This window comes from Delphinapterus leucas, chromosome X (genome assembly GCF_059928025.1).
Source record: "Delphinapterus leucas isolate spDelLeu-1000000601 "Yukka" chromosome X, BTC_Dleu_Yukka2, whole genome shotgun sequence".
In the NCBI taxonomy this organism is placed as follows: Eukaryota; Metazoa; Chordata; class Mammalia; order Artiodactyla; family Monodontidae; genus Delphinapterus; species Delphinapterus leucas.
In genome coordinates this window covers 7,245,516-7,250,963 of record NC_143150.1, presented here as the reverse complement: position 1 = coordinate 7,250,963, position 5,448 = coordinate 7,245,516, and positions in this window count along the sequence as shown.

The following is a 5,448-nucleotide window of genomic DNA, read 5'->3' as shown; positions in this document are numbered from 1 at the left end:
TCTGAGAGTCCCCTTACCTACTGCATCTTTAATGAGCCAGGTTTCAGGAGCAAGGTAGAATAAATCTCCCTCTATCTCTTCTTACTTAGGAATAATAATCCATATCTGCATTATCCTTTTGATTTTCAAAGTATTAATGATATTAGTGTTAGTTCATTAAAAACCATTTTCCCACCCCCCCCAAAGTAATCCTTTAAGTAGAAAAGTCAAACACCTCATTCCCCAGGCTCCTGTGCTGCAAAATCCCTGATCTTTTTTTAAGTATTCTTTATCTAAACTCCAGCCCACAGAAAAGCCAGTCAAGAGCATCAAGAACGTCCTTGGAGAGAAGAGCGGGAATTTAGGTGCCAGGACAGTGAGATCAAAAGCCCACTTCTTCCACAGATGCTGGAGGAAAAAAAAAAAAAACGGCCTGTATAAACAAACAAAAATGGTTTACAAAACAGAATTTCTGAGGCTTTCATGTGAGAACTGTTTGCTAAGTGCATTTTCTTCACCTTTCCGTTCTGTCTCTCTAGGTGTTTTCAACTCTCATGACAACATGCAACTGCGTAAATTCAGAATGAAGTTCAGGGTAAAGAATTTCCAAAAATAAATGGGACTTTGAGAGATTAGCAACCGGAATTGGAAGTTCTTACAGATAGAGAGGTGGGGAGATTTGGGGAAATCCATACCTGGCTGTAATACTTTTCATTGAAAGAAAAAGGAAAACTGGGGTGAAGTAAATAGATCCAGATGACTCCAACTCCTTGGCCTCTTCTACTTAATACCCATCACTGATAATAGGAATCTTAGAATGAATGAGACAAATCGCATGAGGACACTGCAGTTCCGAGGCTTTTATTTTAATGATCAAAGGAGAGGAATAAGGAGCCTACCTAGACCACTTCCTGTTGCTACGTAGTGGATTGGGAAACACCATGCCTGTATTGACTTCTTCTGCTGGGTGAGGGATCATAAGATAATCTCCAGTCTTGAAGCTCCTAACCAGTTCACCTCCTTCTTTCCAACTTTCTGAGTTTTCCTTTAGTTGCCTTTTGTGTTATTTCCAGTTTTATAGTTGTATTTAGCTGAGATGTGCAGGGTTTGGGCTATGTCACTTTGTCTGAACCTGAAGTCTCCCAATTTACTTGCAAGATTTGGATTTGCAATGATTTTCAGTGCAATGTATTTTTTTTTTTTTTTTGCAAATTCTGGTTTTAAGCCCATGGCAACTACTGAGATAGTTCTGGTGATGAGAGAGCTAATATCATCTCCCTGCCACATGCATTCCTGGGGAATGTTTTAGGATAGAGAAAAGGAAGTGGTAAATGGTAGGATATTCATGACTATTTAGTCAAAAGCAGCTATTGCAAACATAGAAATGGGAAACAGGAGAATACAGAAAATCAGATATACCCATATCTGCCTTTATCCACCACCACCATCTTACACAACTTCCATTCTCATCTCAGCCCAGACCCTCTCGCTGGACACCTAAAGACAGAGGTGACAGAGTGCTCACTCATCCCTTTTGTCTTAGTCCACTCAGGCTGCTATAAAAGTACCATAGACTGGGTAGCTTGTAAACAGAAATATATTGCTGATAGTTCTGGAGGTTGGAGGTCTGAGACCAGGATGCCAGCATAATTGAGTTTTGATGAAGGTCCTCTTCAATTCTGCCAATTCTGGTTAGGAAAATACCTCTTAGAGCAAAAGCATGATCCATAAAAGAACAAACTGAAAAACTGGACCTCATCCAAATTAAGTTCTGTTCTTTGAAAGATATTGTTAAATAATGAAAAGACCACATAGCAGAGAATGGGAGACAATATTTGCAAATCACATATCTGATAAGGAACTTGTACCCAGAATTTATAAAGAACCCTCAATGCTCATTAACAAGTCAAACACAATTAAAAATGGACAAAAGATTTAAATAGGCACTTCACCAAGAGAGATAGAGGGATGGGGATTAATCACATGAAGAGATGCTCTACATCTTTAGTAAACAGGGAAATGCAAATTAATACCACAACAAAACACCAGAATACATTTATTTGAATAGCTAAAATTAAAATGATAGGCAATAAAAAATACTGGCAAAGATGTAGAGTAACTCTTATAAACTGGTACTGGGAATGTAAAACAGTACAACCACTTTGGAAAACAGCTTGTTAGTTTCTTGGAAAGGTAGATATATGACTACTATATTATATGATCCAGACTTTCAAAGAGAATTAAAGTATATTTCCATACAGATATTTATACAAGGATCATAGCTACTGTATTTCTAATAGTTAAAGCCCAAATCACTCCAAACTGGAGACAAATGCTAATCAACAAGTGAATGCATTAAGGAAAAAAAATCTGTGGTATATCTACACAATAAAATACTATTCAGCTATAAAAATAAGTGAATTATTGATTCACATAACAATGGATGAAGTTCAAAATAATTATGCTGAGGAAAATAAAGTAGACAAAAAGGCTACATACATACATTTATATATATATATATATATATATATATATATAAATTATTTTTGAATTCACCATAACCATAGGGGTTATGAAGCTGCCTAGAACACTTAACAACAAGGACCTACTGTAAAGCACAGGGGACTATATTCAATACCTTATAATGGAAGAGATTCTTAAAAAGAATATATATATGTGTAACTGAATCACTTTGCTGTACACCTGAAACATTGTAAATCAACTACAATTTAAAAAAAAGAATTGCTATATATATACAAAACCATATATTTTAAATAAATATTTACATATACTTTGAAAGGAAACATGTATATGTTTTCAAGTAAGAAAGTGCATCCAAACTCCTGAGGAACAATTCATCTTCGATCTTGAGAGAGTAAAGAGCTTTTGGGTATAAAGTGAAAGCAGGAGGGAATTTGAAAAGCCCCAAAGGAAAAGGGAAAGGCTTGGGAACTATAAAGAATACTGCTAGGAAAGAACAGGTCAGAGGTTTGGAGGGGCATAAAAAGTACTAGGTTCTGGACTTCCCTGGTGGTGCAGTGGTTGAGAATCTGCCTGCCAATGCAGGGGACACGTGTTCGAGCCCTGGTCTGGGAAGATCCCACATGCCGCGGAACAACTAAGCCCGTGCGCCACAGCTACTGAGCCTGCGCGACTGGAGGCTGTGCTCTGCAACAAGAGAAGGCCGCGACAGTGAGAGGCCCGCGCACCGCGATGAAGAGTGGCCCACGCTCTCCGCAACTAGAGAAAGCCCTCGCACAGAAACGAAGACCCAACACAGCCAAAAATAAATAAATAAATAAATTTATTAAAAAAGTACTAGGTTCTGCAAACAGTAGAAGCTTTGAATTCACAAAGAGGGAAAGCCACATCCTCACTACAAATTTGATACCCCTGTGGGCACACCTCCTTTGGACAAGGGTATAAAAATCTACAAATCCCTGGAAAAACTCCATGGGTGACTTTTCCCCGAAGCCCTCAGTCCCTAGGTCTTATTCTTCAAGACCTGCTTATAAGAGTCAATTGAGGTAGCCCAGCAACGGGAGAAAGGTGCTTGGACTCAAGGAAGAGCAGCTCTGTGTATGCAGCTATATACACTCACCCCCAAAGCCACCACATAGTACACATATGATGTGCATTGCTCTACTCAAAAAGGTGATAATCATGCTTTAGTGTATGTGAATGACACCATCTAGAGTAGGGCACTACATTGAATTTCCAGCATGCGAGCGACCACCCCACTGTCCTTCTCTTACCCTTTCTGAGTGAGTATCCCCTTACTTGCTACATATTTAACACGCTGGGTTTGAGGCCTGAGAGATAACAAGCCACCTCCTTTTTTCTTTTCCTCAGGTAAGAGATAACCTCATCAACATTTTCCTATTGATTTTCAAGTTGTGAGAAATGGCATATTAAAAATGGTTTGCTTTCCACCAAAGTTAAAGGTTTGCCCAACACACCCATCACATCCTTCTCTGCCTTGACCTTCCCAGTCTTTTGTTCAGAGTTCTATAACTTAACTCCCAAACCCTAGAAGCAGCAAGGTAAACATGCAGGAAACTCAAGAGACCAGGGGAGATTATATAGATGGTGCCAGGATTCACAGGGCAGAAATTCCACTTTCTCCACCATTCCTGGGAGTGTCTGATTCTACCTTCAGAGCCCTGGATTTTTTCAACTTTTCCTAGAGTCCCCATTATTGAGAGAATATCCTCCAATCTTTTCATTTGGAGGCACAGGCCTCCAGGAGTCTGTCTTTTGCTTTTAAAACCGAAGCTGAGGGAAGGTGGAAGCAAGTAGGTGAGAGAAATCCACACACTCAGAACCAGTTTTATTTTAAGAGCTAGGGAGATGAGTTAAACAAGAGTCTGCATAGAGGGAGGCAGGTATATTTAGTGAAATACACAATTAGCTAAATCACTTGTCATGGAGAGACAGGGAGAATGAAGTAAGAGACATTTAAACTGGAGGTCCCCAAGTCCCCCAGCACTCAGGCACCTACATTTCTGTCAATAGACTAAAATGACTCAAGTCTAGATCTCAAATCCACATCTATACAACAAGTAAAAACTAAAATAAACAGAATATATATATATATATTTAAATTCCCAGTCAATAAGGACATGAAACGATTCTCCACATCACTCATCGTTAGGAAAATGAAATCAAAACCACAATGAGATACCATTTCACAACCATTAGGATAGCTATTATAAGAAACAAAAACAAACTAGAAGATTACAACTATTGGTGAGGATGTGGGGAAATCAGAACCTTTGTCCATTGCTGGTGGGGATGTAAAATGGTAGAGCCACCATAGAAGACAATATGGCAGTTTTTCAAGAAAATAAAAATAAAATTACCATATGATCCAGCAATTCCACTTCTGGGTATATACCCAAAACAATTAAAAACAGAGGCTGGGAAAACAAAACAGAGACTGGAACAGATATTTGTACACCAATGTTCATAGCAGCATTATTAATTTTTTATAATTTTTTAAAATTTATTTATTTATTTATTTTTGGCTGCACTGGCTCTTAATTGCTGCGTGCGGGCTTTCTCTAGTTGTGGCGAGCGGGGGCTATACGCTTTGTTGCGGTGCATGGGCTTCTCATTGCAGTGGCTTTTCTTGTTGTGGAGCACGGGCTCTAGGGACGTGAGCTTCAGTAGTTGTGGCACACGGGTTCAGTAGTTGTGGCTCACAGGCTCTAGAGCACAGGCTCAGTAGTTGTGGCGCACAGGTCTAGCTGCTCTGCGGCATGTGGGATCTTCCCGGACCAGGGCTCGAACCCGTGTCCCCTGCATTGGCAGGTGGATTCTTAACTACTGCACCACCAGGGAAGTCCCTTATAGCAGCATTATTATTCATAATAGCCAAAAGATGGAAACAACCCAAAGGTCCATTGGCTGATGAATGGATATACAAAATGTGGTATACAATACACTGAAATATTATTCAGCCTTAAA